Below are 20,963 nucleotides of genomic sequence, written 5' to 3'. Positions count from 1 at the left end.
GATGGCCTGATCATGAAGGCATACTGTGCCTTGGACAGCAACACTACACATTTTCCAATTGGAAATCATTTATTTAAAACTGTAACACAAACGTAATGAACCCGTAATGAACCCGTAAAGCCGGGAGTAAGCTAGTTTGCTTTTAAATTTTGAGTGTCACATATATTATTGGTTTTAAAACTGTTTACCTTGTTCCTGGGCACTAATTGGGGATCCAAGCTCGCATTTGTCAGGGATTCGTGGCGGTTCTTGGCGCCGCTGTAGGACCTGCTTCGCACACCTCGCACGCCATCACCGCTCGATCCCTCAGGCCACGCCCCCTTAGTGTGGACACGCCCCCTACCGAGACTATTTAAGGTCTCCGACCTCAAAACCAGTCAGAGAACTGTATCCTCCTGAGGCGGAAGCCGGGAGTAAGCTAGTTTGCTTTTAAATTTTGAGTGTCACATATATTATTGGTTTTAAAACTGTTTACCTTGTTCCTGGGCACTAATTGGGGATCCAAGCTCGCATTTGTCAGGGATTCGTGGCGGTTCTTGGCGCCGCTGTAGGACCTGCTTCGCACACCTCGCACGCCATCACCGCTCGATCCCTCAGGCCACGCCCCCTTAGTGTGGACACGCCCCCTACCGAGACTATTTAAGGTCTCCGACCTCAAAACCAGTCAGAGAACTGTATCCTCCTGAGGCGGAAGCCGGGAGTAAGCTAGTTTGCTTTTAAATTTTGAGTGTCACATATATTATTGCTTTAAAACTGTTTACCTTGTTCCTGGGCACTAATTGGGGATCCAGGCTCGCATTTGTCGGGGATTCGTGGCGGTTCTTGGCGCCGCTGTGGGACCTGCTTCGCACACCTCGCACGCCATCACCGCTCGATCCCTCAGGCCACGCCCCCTTAGTGTGGACACGCCCCCTACCGAGACTATTTAAGGTCTCCGACCTCAAAACCAGTCAGAGAACTGTATCCTCCTGAGGCGGAAGCCGGGAGTAAGCTAGTTTGCTTTTAAATTTTGAGTGTCACATATATTATTGCTTTTAAAACTGTTTACCTTGTTCCTGGGCCCTAATTGGGGATCCAAGCTCGCTTTTGTCAGGGATTCGTGGCGGTTCTTGGCGCCGCTGTAGGACCTGCTTCGCACACCTCGCACGCCATCACCGCTCGATCCCTCAGGCCACGCCCCCTTAGTGTGGACACGCCCCCTACCGAGACTATTTAAGGTCTCCGACCTCAAAACCAGTCAGAGAACTGTATCCTCCTGAGGCGGAAGCCGGGAGTAAGCTAGTTTGCTTTTAAATTTTGAGTGTCACATATATTATTGCTTTTAAAACTGTTTACCTTGTTCCTGGGCACTAATTGGGGATCCAAGCTCGCATTTGTCAGGGATTCGTGGCGGTTCTTGGCGCCGCTGTAGGACCTGCTTCGCACACCTCGCACGCCATCACCGCTCGATCCCTCAGGCCACGCCCCCTTAGTGTGGACACGCCTCCATTTACCCTCCCACCTCCCTTATAGTCATGTGCATCTTCCGGTCGCGCAGCGGACGCGCGCAGCGGGCGCGCCGCCGGCGCGTCGCAGGCGCGCCAAAGGCAAGCCCGTCTGCGCCCGTCCGCGCCTCGCCCGTGCCCAGTGCCACCCCCCCTGCACAAAAAATAATCTATTCAAGAGAGGCCTTATTAAAAATCAAACCAGACCCAACATCCTGCACCAGATCCCTTGACCTGACCACCTGGTCTGGTGCTTGGACCTGCAGGTGCTGTAGTTTCAGCCTTGGCTTCAAAGCAAGTAATCAGCCACCCTTACAAGCTAGGAATCTACGATGTGGACTGATCAATGTCAGATCTATGGGAAAGCACGCCGCACATATATTTGATCTCATAATGGAGAATAAACTTGACTGTCTCTTTATGACGGAAACCTGGCTGACACCAAATAGTAACCCTGACATAACAAACTCCTTACCCCCAGGATATCTAATCTCTAGAGAGGATAGACCCTGTCAGAGGGGTGGAGGCATTGCTATTGTCTATCGCGACACCCTCAATTGCCAAACTTTCCTTATACCTGACCTCAAAGGGGCGGAAAATGTTGGCTTTGCTCTAAAAATACATGACTCTTTCACCTTTACAGGGGCCCTGATCTATCGACCACCTGGCTCACATACTGACTTCATTGATAGTATCGGTGAAGCTCTAGGCCACTTAGTCCTCAAATCAGCCAATTTCACCATCCTGGGAGACGCAAATATACATCTAGACGCCCACTTGGATAAGGCTACAATCTGCTTCACCGATACTATGGATGTAATCGGTCTAAAAACTCTTACCACCTCCGCCACTCACAAGGCGGGACATATACTCGACTGCATCTGCTCCAATATAGAAACAATTAAGGTAGATACCCCGCAAATACTAACTTGGACAGACCATAGATATATCCCGTTTGAATTCCCCGTAACATCTCATCCTCGGACTAAGAAATCCAACGACCACCCAGGGTCTGACATGAAAGGACCCCGTTGGAAAGATCTGATAGGACAACCAGATCTCCTGATAAAAGCTGATACATCTAGACCGACTCTGTCGGGAACCCCGACAAAGACAGCCAGGCCTTTAAGGAATGGATCAACTCACTCATAAAGGGCCAGGAGTCTACCCTTCCATGTTTGAGGACCAGGAGAAAACAGAGACCTATCGCCCCGTGGTTCTCTCTCACTCTAAAAGAGGAACAACGGAAAGTTAGGGCTCTTGAACGAAAGTGGCGACTCAACTACACAGAGTATGACCAAGATTTGTACAAAATCGCCCGTCGTCAATACCACAGGTCGATTAAAACGGCCAAAAGGGAATACTACAAGGAAGCCATCGATAATAGCAAGAACAAACAAAAAGAAATTTTCAATATTGTTAACACTTTCCTCAACCCCAAAACTATGCAGAAAGTTATCCCCCCCTCACAGAGTCTCTGCAACACTATTGCAGACTACTTTGAGGGAAAAATCTTAACCTTGACCAAAGATTTCCCACAACCCCACAGTAATGAGGAGAACAAGGTCATTAATTCCGGACTAAAAATCAATACCTTTGCCTCCTTTCAACCGGTAAGCAAAGAAGAAACGCAGACAGAAATCCTTAAACTTACATCCGGATCTCCCTTTGATCCCTGCCCTCCGCTAGTGCTTCATGCACTAATAATGGTTGTTAACCCATTCATCAATAGCATCATAAACTCCTCACTCACCCTAGGTCTGGTCCCTGATGAATGGAAAATCGCAGCAGTCAAACCCCTGCAAAAAAAGCACTACCGGACCCCGCTACCCTTACAAACCTCCGTCCGATCTCCCTACTCCCAGCCTTCTGTAAACTTACAGAGAAAGCTGTTAACAAACAACTTACTGTCTTCATGGAAAATAATAACATCTGGCATCCCAACCAGGCAGGTTTTAGAGCCCAACACTCCACAGAATCAGCCCTGATCTTTTCCTCCGAAACTCTCCGTGGAGCATTAGATCAGGGAAAGAAAGCAGTCCTGGTTCTATTAGACCTTTCCGCGGCGTTTGATACGGTGTCTCATGCCATTCTATTAGACCGACTAGCCGCGGCAGGAATTGTTGGAACCGCATTGAACTGGATAAAGAGCTTTCTCGTGAATAGAAGACAAGTTGTGGTCTTAGGACAGTACAGATCAGAGGAAAAGTTAGTAGGATCTGGAGTCCCTCAAGGATCCTGCTTAAGTCCCACTCTTTTCAATATATACATGGCCCCGCTAATCACTCTTATCTCATCCTTTGGCATAGACACCATTGCATATGCAGATGATACTCAGCTCATCCTAATACTGGAAAATGATACCCAAGAAGCCGAAAGAAGGCTCCAAAGCTGCCTTACCGCCACTTTCAAATGGATGAACTTGAATCATCTCAAGTGCAATACTGGGAAAACAGAAATCCTTCCCTTTGGTAAGGATAATTTCTTCAATCCCTCAGTATGGTGGCCGGATGATGCTATTGCTCCCCCTAGCACTGCCTCCTCAGTCCGTAACCTAGGGATCAAATTTGACCCCACCCTGAGTTTCAAACAGCAAGCCACAGCCGTAGCAGGGACCTGCTTCGGAATCATTAAAGGACTCAGGAAATTCTACGACCTAATTCCCCTTTCTGCAAGGAAAACGGTCGCAGTAGCCCTTATCACCTCCCGCATCGACTATTGTAATAGCCTATACGCAGGGACTAACAAAGAAGTCCGCCATAAATTACAAATTGTACAGCATGCGGCTGCCAGATTAGTACTAGGGTGGAAAAAGAGGACCTCAGCTACGGCAGCAATGAACCTCTTACACTGGCTGCCTATTAACAAAAGGGTGCTCTTTAAAATTCTACTGATCACCTTTAGGGCTTTCAATGGAAAGGGACCCAACTACATACTAAAAATGTTTAAACATTACAACCCCACGCGATGCCTTAGGTCTCAAACGGCCAATCTTCTTATCATTCCTAAGTTCAGACTCAAGACTAAAGGAGGAAAATCTCTGGCAGTACTTGGGTCCAAGGCCTGGAACCTTCTTCCCTCCTCCCTCCGTCAAATCTCTACAGAAGCGACTTTCAGAAAGGCCCTCAAGACTTGGATTTTTGCTCTCCCTGAATGGCAGTGCAAGAATCTAGTCTAATTACCTTCCGCATGTATCATCATCAGGATCTGATTCTTCTCTACAGCGCAAAGATGCTCCCTGGAGTGCAACCTGCGCTTTATAAAAACCCCATTACATTACATTACATTACATTACAACCTTGTGATCCACACTACTGCGCAACTTAAGTATGAAAACATTTTGTGCGGATCCAGTGGCTCAGAGACAAAAAGATGCACAGCTATAGACAACCTTACAGGAGGACAAAAATGTCAACAAGCATGGAGCAAAAGCCACAACCTGCAAGTGCAATAAGTTAATCAAGTCAATCACGATGAAATTCCATTCATAAAGGATGGACACACTGCACACAAATATTATTTTGTAGAGAGACATGCCAAAGTGTGTTGGCAATATCTTATTCTGGTCAAGAGCCCTTTTTAAAGTTACAAAATGTATACTCGGCGGCCAATATGAAAAGAAAATCTTCCTGCAGCTCTAGCTCAGATAGTCATACAGATATAAAATGACTATGTTAGGTGTGAGTAATGGCTGTTAATATTCTCTTACTACAAATATAACTACTCAGAATGTGTGGAACAAAAACATTCATTTAACATGTGCCGGGTCAGTTGCATTAAATTCCTGAATTTTTACTGAGGATATTCTACCGATGTTTCTGCAATAAGCTGTCTCTTCTTCCTTCCCAGCACCCTCAGATCGATTCACAAAAGAATGAGTAAATCTACATATTTGAATACATTTACACGTGTTGGTGATTTGATAACGGCATACAAAACCTACAAAAACCATCGATTTCCAAGCGTACTCCTATTACTCCAGTGAACTCCTGTGCATGTCCAAGTTGGCGAAAATGAGAAAAAGGGAACTGTTTATCTTTTATTCACTTATTCTCCATAGGGAAAACATTTTTTCACAAATATTGAAAGTTGCTCTCTGCGCATCAGAAAATAAGTAATGTGTAATCTTCCCCCCCCCCCACCCCACCCACCAACAAAAAAAACAAAACAAGGCACCTACTCCTGCCTTTAAGAGGAGCAGTTTCTGGTGCCTCTCGATGATGGGAAAGGACCTGCAAAATGTACCTATTTATTTATCTAAAATAACCAGCAACACATTCAATTAACCGCCAAGCACTTCAGACACACACATTTTCTGTTGTGCATCCTGTCTTTCTAATGGGAAAACATGAATCTCCTGATAGGGAAAATCACACAAATCTCTTGATAAAAAACCCTCAACTAAGAAAAGAACCCCTTCTGTGTTACACTGTGGTAGTTAAAGAAACATTGTTAAAAAGCCAGGCCATGAAAAGCACACTTGTGCCATTTATCCATCTACAAGCTATGGCAATGGAAAAACACTAATCTAATAAATCAGAATTGTGCTGAAAAATGCGTGTTGGCTACCTCTTTTTAAGTGAAATTGTATTTGGATCTTTTTAAAACACATCATCTTCAATACAAAATTAGTACTTTTGAAATTTGAAAAACTGGATCAAGATGCCTCCAAAATGTTTCTTTTGAACCACTTTGGAACGTTTGTAAAGCGAGAGTGCTGGCACTTCTTGGCTGTACCGCTAACATGATCACAATGGGGTAGTAGGGCACTTATTTGCACCACATTAAAATCATAGCAATGGGACAGTGCTTCCAAGTCTTAATTGTAAAATATAAATATAATCCCAATGGGACAGTACTGCTCTCTCTCGGCTCCCTCCCATTCAAATATTTGCAATGGAACTGTGCTGGCACTTCTCGGCTCAGTAATCTTAAAGGGACATGGCCAGCATTTACTGCCTCCAAGACATAAAAGTAATCTCCATTGAACAGTTCTGGTACTTTTCAGCAGCACCACATTTTTGGAACACCTCTGGCACCGTTTGGCTGTACCAGATTAAAACATTTTTAAAAAGCAGTTCGTGTTCGCACCGCTTTACAAACCATCTCATAATAAGACAGTAATGGGATATCATTGCAGGGCTTCTGAGCTTTTAATGAGACAGCACCAGCATTTGATAGTAACAGTCCAATACATGTATTGGAACAATAGAAAGAAGCAGGCATTGTGCGCAGAGAGTACGGGGCATATCATCAAGCCCCGGAGATAAAATTATCGCCACTTTAGCGTCCGCTTTCGGACGGAAAGCGGCGATAATTTTATCACCTAATCAGCAAGGTCACACTATTGCGTGAATCCTTGCATTATCGCCCTTTCCCTCAACGCCCATCTTTGCATCTCTAATGAGATGCAAAGTGGGCGTTCCTGCCCTGACATAACTGGAGAAATGTCGCTAAATTACATTTCTCCAATTATCAATGGGCACGCTAACCTGCAGAGCGACAAGCAAAGTAGCGATAAACTCTGTTATTGCTACTTTCCTTACACCTGCTTCAAAACTGACTTAGCAATGATATCCTATGTAAGGTGGATATCATGGCTAAGTATGTGTAGCCCTATCAGCAAGCTTTTGCCAAACCTTGTGCGATTATCGCTGTATTTCCATTGATAATCGCACAATTGGCAGCTTGCGTTCTGAATTTTATCGCTTTGGAGATAAGAGTTGCTGATAGCACGCTATCTCTGCGATAAAATTCAGCGTTGGCCGATGATAATTATCCTCGCGCTAAGAGCGCTGAGCGATAATTATCGCATGGCCTTGATGATATGCCCCCACCTCTTTCCTTTTACCATGCAATTCACAGTTCAGATCCCCCCGGGTGGCGTCTATGCGATTTTGCATCATAAAATAACGGAACAGATTCCACCGGAAGTGCATTTAGCATCTATAGAGGTAGATACAGCTAAATGTTGTTTTTTTAAACTTCCAAGGAGTATTACTCATCGGCGCAGTAGACATCATTAGAGGTATTTTGGGAAACCAACAGACCTCCCAACTCCAGCCTCTTTTGTTGCGAAGCACTTTGGGTTTTTGGATAGGTTGTAAGATGTGTTATCATTCTGGGTCTGATTCACAAATGTAACTTAACAGTTTTGTGTGATTTTATGGTTGGTTGCTATTAACAAAGTTATTTTACAATTTGGACCTTTATGACTGCAACGGTTCCACAAATAAAAGCATAGTGCTGTCATGAGGGTCCGAGGTTCTGGTAACAGGAGCCCAGAAACCTGCTCTGAAAACAATACAATACAATGAAACATTGTGCAGTGTGGCTAAAGGAGGGTCGGGAGAGGCTGGGGGTATCTTCTTGTGATCCGACATGAAAATAAGTATTTGAAATTTATCCGAGAAAATAAAAAGTGCCAGGTCTTAAATATATGTAAAATCCCAAAATGTATTGCACCTTTCTGATTTTCTCTTTTCCACAATTCTGAATATTTCTCTAGGGGCATTTTGATGGTCAAGACACATATTATATAAACCCAGCAGAAACTAAACCAAACACCCCCTTCGGATCGTCTTGCATTGCCTGATCTCCAGATGTGATCGGAGCGTTGGTCTTCTGTGAGGCAGCTGAGATTTTCTCTCCTTTCAATGAAGCTGTTATTTACGCGACTGTTTGACATTGATTTAAAAGTTGAATAAATTATTAAGGCAGACGTGTTCCATTTTATCATGGGCTGTAGGAGAGGGGCAGTGAGTGGGAATCTTACTGGCAAAACAAAATAATCTCATTGTAATAAGTGCCCGTCTTGTGTCGACTTGTTGAATGTACCCTGTGTTATGGAAGAAATTAAATATGAAAACATGGTGTGACAGCAGACAACAGTAGAGAGCGTCGTACAGCTATGCATGGGGAAAGAGCAGTGCAGGCCAAAAACTTGTGCTGATGTGCGGGAGATTGAATTAGCTAAGAACACACAGAATCTGACCAGAGATCTTAGGAGCACAATGATAAAGCACACACAAATATACAAGAGTAGGAGAATACTTAGCTTGTTAAGCAATGTTAGAACTGCAGTTAACGATTTTTAGACAATTAGGATAAAGTTTATGGTCACAGGTAACTTCGTGATTTGTGACCAATGTGTAACTTTTAATTAACTTAATGTTTAATCTTTTTCAACAAATATTGTCTGACTGTGTTTAAAAATAGCTGCCCGTAAAGCAGCAAATTGGCCCTGGGGCCGACCAAAGCAGTCATGCGCACTCTACATTTTCTCTATGTAGGCTGCATGCAGCCTTCATAGAGAAAATTGCTTCCCAACAGGTGCCCGGCTGGCCGGGACTCCGCACCAATCACAACGCTGTCATTGCAGCGTTGTGATTGGCTACAGGAGGGGAGGAAGCATGCTTGTTCCTGTTCAGGATCTGGCCCAGAAATAGAGGCGGCGCGGGACCGGGATCACGTACGTTTCATTTATATTTTAACCCCCCCTCCCTCGGTAACACCTGTGCTATAACCACCGCGTGACCCCCCTACCCGCTAGAATTGCGAGCCGCAACTGACTCGTCCCCGGGCCCACCCTACCCCCGCTCCCTGGCCGTTTTACACAATATCATCTCTGCGATCAGATATTTATTGACGGGCTATTAAGATTTCAGCTAGTTTACACCTTTATTTGAATGCTCATGAATTATTAAGATGGTATAACTCTTGCCCCGTGTATTGATTCACCCCAAATGACCTCTGATAAAATAATTACAAGGCGTTGTATTCATTGTGAAGGGCATTGCGTGTGGAAGGGAAATATGTTTTGCTGGTTTCTTGCACTAAAACGTTGCTCCTGCTGGAGCCTGCATGTTAATATATTCTTTTTTCTTTATTACATTTGCTAATTCTACTCACTGGTTGGCTGTACCTAGGCTATCCGGTTTTAGGTTTAAACCTATAACAACTGATAAAAACCCACCGATAGGGAATTACCCTTCACCAGTGTAAACATATAAACACTGAAAAAACACCTGCACAACCACAAACTAAATGCAATTCAAAGACAGGAAAAGGAAAGTGAAAGAGTCATTTTTATTTCTTCCAGAAGGGGTCAATACAATGTAACTTTGTTATACAAGCTAGCATCAAGAAAGACTGGGCTAACATTTATTCTGCTTGAGTTTTGTTGTCAAGGGATGTCACTAAAATATTGTTTATTCTGCCATTTGCTTTTTTCAGTTTTGTGGTCTTTAGTCTAAAGATGCAGGGTTTAGAAGCATGTTTTAGGTCGCATTTAATTATTTTATATACTGTAGAGAATCGGGAAATATCAAAATCATATTTGATATTTTGGCTGCATTTGATTCTTTCACTGATAGGTAAAATTGCTGGTTTCATAAGACTCTTTCCCAATTTCTGCCATCACATTTACACATTGAGAATGGGTAAAGCCCCCAGTTTCTAGTGAGTCCGTATTGATAGTAGGTGAATTGCCAACACCTAAGCCTTTAAACATTCAATGCAAGGTATAGTGACAAGCATATGTGAAAAGAGTGCTATCACCAAGCATCTGGAATAGTGGTGAAAACATGAACCCAGACGTTTGGAAAACATGGAACACAGTCTCACTTGGAATGCTGCTGCAAAAAAGGTTCTTTCCAAGTTCAACAGAGAGTGGAGTGATATTGTTTGTATTTGCAGTGATTCAGCTACATATATGAAAGAGTTCTGTGATGACCTGTCAAAATTGATGCTGAAGTGCTTCCCTGTAAGAGATCCTTGCCACTTGTTAGATGGTCTGCTGATCTTACAATCTTCAGAGGTATTGAAGAATGCTACTGACTGTTTAGTCCATCCTGGTGCACTGTTTTGTTACGTGCTGGAACTAAAACTCAAATATGTCTCATTTTGGGCTTTGTGTATCATCAAGGAAAACGTCATCCCAACTGTGTCACTTAGCTCCTGGTTCTCAGTCCAAGGGGCTCTGAATGCCATATTATCCATGTGTCAACCGTTTACAGCATTTTTGCTGAGTGATGATGCCAAGGGCAAGAAATGTGAGGATATTTGCTGTAGAGGAAATAATTTTAAAAAACTAGAGTCTGAAAACACCCCTGTCTGCCAAGTGTTCAGCATAATTGGTGTAGATGTGAAACATCTCCTTGAGAGTACGCTGGGGACACCTTTTGGTGACTTTGGCACTGCAACATGTTCCATGTTAGAGCGCTTGCCACTTGGTAAGCAAAGCAATGTTGAAGAACAGTTCAGGAACTTTTATTTTACAATTTATGAGAAATGGCTTGCAATGGTCCCTTCACCAACCATGGCATTTTAAGCCAATGAAACCTCACTATGGTACTCTGTACAAGTTCTAGATCCCTTCCATAAAGGGTCATTTTCTCCGTGGTTTTTAGAGTGCTGCTTTATTTTTGACCACTTCAATAACTCTGACCAGAGAATCGCAATCTTCAAGTGCACCAGTATTAGCATGGAAACCTATGTCAGTGGCCAGAGTTAGCAAATTGTATACTGCCATTATGGCATTGCCCGTCTCAAGTGCCAATGTTGAGAGGGCCTTTTCACAGAAAAAGGTTTACATGGAAAGGAAAGAGCGAGCACACATGGCCAAAGACTCATTGAAGATGTATTGTATGGTGTACTACAATAAGTTTGATTTGCAAAAATATATTTGGATCTCATATACATGGTACATACACTGTCTATATACCATGCACTATCAGTGCAGAAAGCAAGCAATAATAAAAGCAAAACGTTCCATAAACACAGGAAAAACACTGTGTCTGTTGTTTTTAATGGCCTGAAAATGTGCAACCACTGATAACCACTGTTTTTTAAGGGATTGAAATCACTTGAAAACACTGAAAAACCCCACCAGAATTTACCAAAAAAAGAAACTGAAAACAGGAAAGCCTAGCTGTACCATAATACCAATTATGTACTCGAATTGCAACACAAAGGTGATGGCTATACTGTGATGCACATTTTGCAATTCAAATAAAATATAATATTTTATAAGACAGTGCACTTATACGGTTGATTACATAGCTGCCTGAGCATGACGCGTGCTCTAAAAACCACATTTTCCAGAAAAAAGCATACACATTATCTGGAAATCGTTACACGTGTAGTTAAAGCTGTACTCGTGATGGAATGCAGTGCAGTCCACCTCGCCTAAATGAATAACAAATATTAAGCTCCAAAATGGAATACACCGATTTTGCGTGAAAACATGCAACCTTGACATGTGTTGTAAATGCCATTGCTTTGCTGTAGTTTGTCGCACTGCTTATCAGCATTTTCAGAGAGAGTTATCCCAACAAATATATTGCAATAAATTTGAACATTTCTAATGCAGAAATGTTGCAATTTATACAAAAAGTTTAATGCAAGATATCTACTCTCAAAAGCAAATGCAAACTGCGTAAGAAAAAAAGATGTTGGATTTCACGTTATGGAATGTAATAAAAATGCGTCTAACCTTAGTGAAGGGTGTTAAGATGCGAGTACTGAATTTGCAGTGTAAATAACGCAAAATTGAATGCGTGCAAAAAAGTGAAAACTGCTCCACGCGTGGATTTCCCCACCCACGAAACTTGTGCTTAGTAGTTAGACTCCTCGATTCCCCCAGCATGTTTGGAATAGCACCATCCTAATAATGGGCAATTTGGGTGCGAATGTTACTGTGATCAGTGCATTTTGGCACAGTTTGTCATACACCTTTCAAAGGGACCCCTTTGTCGACCACAGCAAAGGTTAGTGGTTTGGGAGTGTGTATGCTCCTCTTTTTACCCTGTCATGCACATATTGCACTCATTCACTATCAGTGCGGGTAGTGGGTCTCTTTCCTCACTGGAAAGAGAACATTCCCGCATGTAAGCTTTGCACTTTTGAGCATGTTCACTTCTAAAAACACAACGGCGGTGGGCAGTTACACATCAAGAATGGAGCTGAAGAAATATTTGCACATGTGGAGCATGAAACAAACTATTCTTGACATCATTAACAATAAAGCAAACTATCTAAGGTAATCTGGGTCAGGGAGAACAAGTTTGTGCAAGTTTTATTACAAAAGTGAGTGTTTAATAGTAATAGTATGAGTGGTTAAAAGTATTTTCCATACCTCATTGTCTCCTGTTAATAGAAAAACAAATTTGGTGAACATAAAGGACTGTTTTAAAAGAAGCATAATCACTCTTGCTTCCAAAATGGGATGTAAATAATTTACATTCCGTTTTGGAAGCAAGAGTGGCGTGCTTCTTTTAAAACAGTTTATTATGTTCACCAAAATTGTTTTTCTAGTAATATGATACGCAGTGCCTACCTCGCGCATGAAAGTTGGCTTCTGCCTCAGTCGGGTTACAGCCAGTCCGTACCTATCTAGTTGGACAGTTTACATTTGGTATCATTCGCGAGCCTTCACTGCCATTACATTACATTAAGAGTGATGATGGAAAGAATGAAAGATAATGAGGGAGAAGATGAAAGGTGCGAATATATAGAATGGTTTATTAATATTCTTGCTTTCTGAAATGTGCTTGAAAATGCACCATTTGCCCGCTCTTTTTCAAAGTTTTCTCAGGGGCAGAACCCCCCCGAACTGCCCTTCATAGGGGCGGTTCAGGGGGGTTCACGACATTGCGCTGCCTGTGATTTTTATGCCACACCTCTTTCAAATGTCACCAGCCGTCACTGCTTCTTGGCCTCAACTGACTGCTGCTAGTACCGGAATACAGCCTACCCATGCTGTATAGATCATTGCACATCTTTGATGAGGTGAGCAGGCACAGTGTTATCTAAAGTTCTGCCTATTCATATGCGATGGGTAGGACCCGGAGATTGTCATCTTTAAGGTGAGGACAATGCAGATTGTGTTCCATGTGTTCATATATATTGTATAATATATCTCTTTGGCAATGGAAAACACAGATGTAGATATAAGGATATAAAAGATATAAGGTTATTGCATGCAAGATTGTGTACATGTGTTGCACAATATTAAGCTGAAGGCACTTCATAGTCAGTTAACATGTTTATCCCAGTATAAAGTTGGAAGTGGTCAATTTGGGTGATTCAGAGTTGGGTTGCCAATATGTGTTCCAATATTTGACATAGAGGTACAGCTGAAATGCTGATGCTGCTAAACTTTACCTAGAAGTACAATCTGAACACTCGAGTTGGCACTTTGACCTTCTGTCCAGATGTGATTCCATGGTCTATGAGACGCATGGTTTTAGGGTTATCCTCTCTAAGTGCAGAGCGAAGTGGCCAGTGGTTGCTGACTGCATTTACCATTTACAGTTAGTAAAATGGTGATTCACATTTAGAAGTAGTTGAAGTGCTTTAAAAATTTTGATGGTGAAATACATGGGTGCGTGTGAATGGAAATGTGGCCATAGAGTGATGTTGTTGTTGCATAATGTTATTGTGATGCTTAATGTTTTAATATGATTGTTTTGACGCACTGACATATTTTCTTTTTTATGAGGACTAGTGTGAAATATTTTAAGAAAAGTTAATATTGACCAGTCAGATAAAATCTTTTATTGTAGGTGTTATTTAAAATACAAGAAATTATGGAGACTTACTTAGAGCACATGCAAAAAACCTTTCCAAAGGATCAGAGAAAAATACAAAATAATTGTCAGGAGTGGTTTAAAGCCACTCAGAAATATGCGTATCCCTGGCCAAAGGAAGAGGCATTTTAAAATATTAGAGCATTTTGTTCCATATATTAGAAATAAATATGTAGGAGCAAAATTGCAGAAGCGAGAAGCCACCTTACCTTTATGACAAGTATTTTGTGAGAAGTCTAAGAACTTCTCAAAAGTTGATAATCCTAGAACCACGTCTACTCCCCCACCTCCACATGTTCCTAAACTTACTTCTCCCAGGGTACCTGGCATGTATCCACTGGCACAGCTACAAGAAGCCGCTGTGGAATATGAGAACCCCCAAGTTGAGACCCCTTCACAATCCCCAAAAGAACTCCCTAGTGTTGCCATAAAAATGTTAAATCCAAGACACATGAGCACTCACAAACACCAAGTAAGAGTGGGTGAATCCCAGTATTCAGTAGGGGTGGGCGGAATTTGCGAAAGTGACTTTCGCAAATTATCGCGAAAATGTAAAAAATCTCCGCAAACAAGTGGAAATATCGCGAAGATGCGGAAGTTTTTTTCCTGCCTGTTCGGGGTATTTTCTGCGTGGTCGCGGCTCGCCAACTTACACATGCGGTTGCTCGCGGGCACGGCCATCTTGTTTTCACTCTTCTCGCGTTGCATGATCGCGAGAAGAAAGACGTGATCGTGCGACCAATGACATTACTGCGGGCGCGAACTGTCGCGAGACAGCGCAAATGGCTACCAACAATCCAACATCTCGTGGAGAACGCAACCAGATCGTGAAAACTTGTCGGCGAACGCGGGGATTCAGGTAAGGCGATCGCGTGCGTGCGAGAATGTATTATTTTACAGCGCGAGCAAGAAACAAATTATCGCTAAGCTGCCGAATGCGGATATTTTTACATTTTCACGCTCTCCGCGGAACGCGAAAATGTCAAATTATCGCAATTTCCACGAGCGGAACGGAAATTTAGCCCAGGCCTAATATTCAGGTCAACTAGAAGCACAGTTCACATTTCATTTAGATTCAGACTCTCCCCAGGAGGATAGATGTGAAGAGCAAATTCCAGGAGACAGTGATGACTAGTCACATGTTTCATCAGCCACATCACACTTACAGAAGAGAGACACAACGGGAAGGGTAGTTAGGGAACGAATATACACCCCACAGTGAAGAGATGCAGATAATGCTAGATGCAGTGACTATGTGACTAGCGCTGCTAGTATGGCACGATGGCCAGTATCCCAAGGAAGAGATAGTGTAGAAGCCGCCTTTATAATGTGATACCAAATATCTAATTAAAAGGCCTGTAGAACGTTGACACCAAATAATTAATTAAAAGTTACTGAAGCTGCTGAAAGTAAAGATGCTTTTGTAATGCAATGCTTGCTCAAGAACCACTTTCAGACAGTACATGACGCTAGCTTAGCCACATCGTATGGACTCACCAAATGTGGAAGTGGCACTGTCTACGTGCACGGTACTAGAACAGATGTCGCAAATCACTTCTGTAGAAATTATGGTTACTGGTACATTGTGTTACATTGGAAAGTCCCAGGAGCTGCCTCCTTAGGACACGTGGTCAGCAACAGTTTATTTCAGACCATAAATGGTATAGTGCAGCCTAGGCCTTTGCTAATTGGTAAAGTAGACCATGCTTAATTTATGCTACGTGTATTATGATGCTGCAGCCTCTTGTGGTCTGTGTCTATAAATGCTTCTGCTATTCGAGCACTCAGCACCCATCTGAGGCTCCCGTGCACGTTAAATAAAATCTCTTTCTTTTACTCAAGTTGTTGTGACGGAGTTATGATTTTGGGTTCTACAGATCTTTTCAGTTTCCGCAATGGGATTGAAGATAATCTACCACCTTCTTAGAAAGAGAAAGGGAAGATAATAGTTGCACCAGAGAGGAATGGTTGTCACAAAGTGAGTGTAGGAGAGATGTGAGAGAAGTAAGGAGAGAAAGATATTGTGATGATCTTTCAGGGCAGATTCCGGGATGTTTTGAGAGGATGACAAATAGAATAGAGTCCATACATAGGTGTGTACATAATATGGATGAAATACTTAGATCCCCAAAGGCTAGGCATAGAACATATGAGATTAGCACTCAAGAAACACCCCTCATCGATTTTATTCACACAAAGGGTGCAAGGGGATTGCCTAATCGCAAAGAAAGAAAGCGGGACATGATCTCTAAAGCCGGGAAACCCCCGCAACAGAGCTTGAACGGATGTGGTTTCAGGGAACGCACGGCCAGCCAGACCCCAGGATGGGATCTTGTGAGGCTATGGGAGTATTGACACTATATGATAGGCCAATGTAGCAAATGAGTGTTCATTCAGTCTTGTGCAGCACAATCTCACCCCTAGTGAGATACTTGCTGAAGGAGATAATAGTTGGTACAGTGCTGTACCAAAAATGGATATTTTGGCCAAATTGACACAAGGGTTAGCTCCACGGAGGAGCCCATGGCCGTGCTAATGGTCCTTTGATCCATTTGATATGGTAAATGCTGAGGATTGCATTATTAATGGTGAGGGAGATCCAGACTGGGATTATCCCTACATGCGGAAACATTTGTGCGTGTGGCAAAAATATGCCAGACAGCACAATCCCCAACATTCTGCCATTTCCGTATATCACATGCCCTTGATAAGCGAAGGACCTGGGGCAACCCATTATGTTCCTTGGCCACAGATGGACAAGGCGAATCTTAAGAAATTGTTACCACAGCTTACAGAGGGAGCAGGGAAATGGATTAGAGCTTTTTTTTGTATAAACTTTTTATTGATCACAAGAGAACATAAAGAAGCGATACAGCAGTGTATCAAGGTCACAATGCACATATACATATCTTGATTTGGTTGGTATTCGGGAATCACATTGCACAACCCCACGCAAAATTACATTGTCAATTTCAGATATGTCCACTAATTTGAATACCAAGGTCGCGATATACATATACATGTCATGTGTTAGTCGGTAAATAGGTAATCACGTTACCCATCCCCATTCAAAATCACATTATCAATATCAGATATGCCCACCAGTTTGAGTCGTTAACGTCGCAATTCAACTGTCGGAGACAGGCATATGTCTCCTCTGTATCTGTTCCACCCACCGGATTTGCAATCCCATTTTCTGGGGCATCCCCAGTATTTGAAGACGTCTTTTGCAGCTATCATTGCTCTATCCATATCAACATACCCCTACCCCCCACTTCTGTGCAATATTCCATTTAGCAATGGCCCATTCCGGTGAGGCCCATGTATTCTCAGTTTGCGTAAGGTCAGTGGCATCCCAGATGTTTCATAGGCAGAGCTGTGGGGAAGCCTTCAGAGTCTTACCTCCCGCCCTTTCCATCTGCTTGGTGACACCATCCCAGTATGTTTGCACAGCTGGGCAATCCCAGATGATGTGGAAATTGGTTACCTGTTGGTGGCATTGTCTAAGGCACAAAGGGTCAACCCTTATACGCGGTGAAGGATCTTCAATAGGACCAAGCGTAATTTCATGGGGATAGGCTCCTCAGTGGGGGAGGCCAGAGCTTCTCGCCAATCATCATCATCAAGGTCGCCCCGGTCCGTCTCCAAATATTGCCACAGGCGTACCAAGGTGTCTGGGCGGTTATTTAATAACTTTTTATACATGAGGGATATGGCTATTTTATTCATAGGATCAAGTAACAACCTGTCTTCCAGTGGAGAGGCTTCAGACAGTGGGTCATCCTTGGGCAGCACCGCTTTGATTGCATGGCTGATTTGTAAATATCGAAATGTTTCAGTCTGTGCGAGTTGGTATTTTTGCTGGAGGTCTTCAAAGGTGGCCAACCTCCCCGAGATCCACATATCCCCCACCATTGAGATACCAATAAGGTCCCATTTATCAAACCCAGGACAGGTGCTGAGGTGACCCAAGACATCTGGTTCCCAAAATGGTGTGGCTCGTGTAAGTTTATTTTGCCAGTCCAGTTGCCCGTTCACCCTGTGCCATGGGTCTACTACTGTACGCGCAGTGGGCCCCATGAGGTTTATGTTCCGTGGATTTGTGCACAGTGCCCTGTTGTATCCCCCCTGTCCCATAAGCCACCGGTCTGTGCGGAAATTCGGGTCATTGTGGTCCCCATGTACCCATTTGTTGGTTGCGACCAATTGGGACGCCTGGTAGTAGAGTCTAATGTCAGTTAGTGCAATGCCCCGTCGTACCATCCTGTCATTTATTATTTCATGGCTATCCGTGGTGCTCGGCTGTCCCATAGCAACGCGCGCGCACGGCCCTTTCGATGTTGGGGAAATAGGTGTCAGGGATTTTGTCTGGGGTGTTTTGCAACACATACAGGAAGCGCAGTAGTGCTAGCATCTTAAAGAGGGCTGCACATCCCAAGAGAGTGAGAGGGAGGGAGCGCAATGTTTGACTTCGGCGCGAAAATGTGCCAGGGATTCAAGCAGGTTTGGCTCATAAAATAGGGCCGGATCGAGTATGATGTATATGCCTAGATATCAGAAGCCCCTCAATGGCACTGGGATATCATATCCTCTTGGGTTGCAAGGTGGTGTCCCCCATAGTACATAGAGCTGAGACTTGGTCCAATTAATAGTGTACCCTGAATGGGTGCCAAATATGTGGAATATGTGTAGGACCCAGCGGATGGACTGCGATGGTGAGGCCATATATAAAAGGATATCATCCGCTTATAGTGAAATGCGGTCCTCATAGCTCTCTGTCCACTTCAGACCATGGATCAATGGGTCCCCCCTGACCTCGGCTCGAGCACCAGGGCGAAAGGCAAGGGCGATAGAGGGCACCCCTGCCTGGTTCCCCTTTCTAGTTGAAACTGTCTAGAGGTATGATTATTTACCACTACCTGTGCGGTCGGGCAGGCATACAGCAATTAGATCCATTTTACAAAGTTAGGTCCAAATCCCATCCTCACCAGTACCGCAAAGAGAAAGTCCCATTGAATTGTATCGAAAGCCATCGTGGCATCCAATGATAACAGGGTTGCGTCCTCCCTAATTGTATTGCGTCTACCCAGCACCCCATGTAATCGTCTTAAGTTGAGGGCCGTATTCCACCCGGGCATAAAGCCGGATTCGTCCGGATGTACCAATTCGGTGATATAGGGGATGAGTCTGTTGGCCAACAGTTTTGCTAATATTTTTGCTTCAACTGTGAGGAGTGAAATGGGTCGTTAGGCCCTACAATCATCCGTCGGGTTAACCCTGTTTATGAATAACCACAATAGAGGCCACCCTGATATCTGCTGGAAGCACCCCTTTTTCAAAGCTTTCGGTGTACATTTGGAGCAAGTAGGGGGATCGTTTGGTAGCCACTGGTTTAAAGAACTCAATCGGGAGTCCGTTGGGTCCCATCGCCATACCCGAGCAGACATTTTGAATAGCCAATTGAATTTCTTGTTCAGTGAGTTTACATTCTAGGAAGTCCCTATCCTCAGTGGACAAACAGGTGACATTTATAGTCGAGAGCAATTCTGCAGCTGCAAGTGGCAGAGTTGTTCTGGTAGATGTGTATACTGATGCAAAATAAGTAGCGAGTGTGTCCGCAATCCGCTGGGGATTCGTGATTGCCTCCCCATTGGACCCATGCCGTAAATTAACCCATCTTGATAGTTGTTCCCTTTTTTTCAGCCAGACAAGAAGCTTGCCTGCCCCCTCTCCATGTTCGTATATCTTATGACATGTTGACTTGTACCCCGCCTTGACAGCGTCTGTAAGGAGCTGCTGGTAATCAAGACGCACAACTGCTAAAGAGTGCTGCACCTCCTGGTCAGGATGAGTGCAAGTGCCCTTTCCCTAAGTAGGATATCTTCCTCGAGCCCTTCTGTGCGTTTAGCGAGTTCTCTTTTATGGCCGACCATCAATGCAAGGGTTCAACCCTTCATCACTACACCAAATGCCAGAGCTTTTGAAAAAGCAAACTACAGGCATCACCTTGGCAGTAGGATACATAAAAAGTTTGCTTAGCTCTCTTATAGGCGATGAAACAGAAAATGATTTTCAGAAAGCTGGAGTGAGAAATGTTACTCTCACTTAGATTAGATTTGATTGATCTCCATTTAACTTAGTTAGGACAGTAGTTTGGGATCAGCTAAGGAAAATGCATTCTGACAGGCCAAACATTGGGTCCCTTGTGGCTCAATCAATGCAGCCAAATGAGGACCCCGCTCAGTTTTGCAGCAGAATGAAAGAAAAGTGGACCCAAGAAGTAGGTCAGGTTTAGGAAGTAACAGGAGGAAATGCTGTTCTAATTTACAATGTAGTGAAGAAAGAGTTACCCTCTGATGTACAGGATAACCATGATAATATAGTGGTATTGGAAGCCAAACCCTGGACAGCGATACAGGCACATATAATCCATTTTTGTGAGAAAAAGAAGGAGAAAGAGAGAAACAAGCAGTTAGTGACAGAGAACGCTACTGCAAAATAAGTGCAGCAAACGTTGTCAAAGAAAGAATCAGTGGAAGGAGCTGTGGTAGCAGCCACCACTCAGATGACTGCAATGTCTGTGGGACCAGTCCCAGGGACCACCCAACCACAGTGCCCACAACAGCAGGAGCTTGTAAGGGCACAAGAAAGCAGAGGAGGAGGATGAGGAGCAATAGGAAGAGGCAGAGAGGCAGGGTAGGTCCTGAAAGGAGGGGTCAAGTATGTCATTACTGTCACAGATATGGACATTTAATTAGTGACTACAGAACTAAGAGATGGGATGAACAAAGTGAAAGGACAGGAATTTACAATCAGCCAGGAAATCCAGTCTAACCTACAAATAATATATGTGCCTTAGATGCCATCACAAAATGTGCAGCAATCAGTA

General features: G+C 43.6%; 1 protein-coding gene across 2 annotated transcripts in view; it reads right to left on the bottom strand.

Annotated features, from left to right (window-relative positions):
- Nucleotides 1–20,963, bottom strand: part of LOC146833814 (flavin-containing monooxygenase 3-like) — a 197,047-nt gene that overhangs the window by 131,262 nt on the left and 44,822 nt on the right. The window lies entirely within an intron of this gene.

This window comes from Triturus cristatus, chromosome 4_2, assembly GCF_964204655.1.
Source record: "Triturus cristatus chromosome 4_2, aTriCri1.1, whole genome shotgun sequence".
Taxonomy (NCBI): Eukaryota; Metazoa; Chordata; class Amphibia; order Caudata; family Salamandridae; genus Triturus; species Triturus cristatus.
Note: the sequence above shows the minus strand (reverse complement) of the source record. Positions and strands in the feature narration are given on the sequence as shown.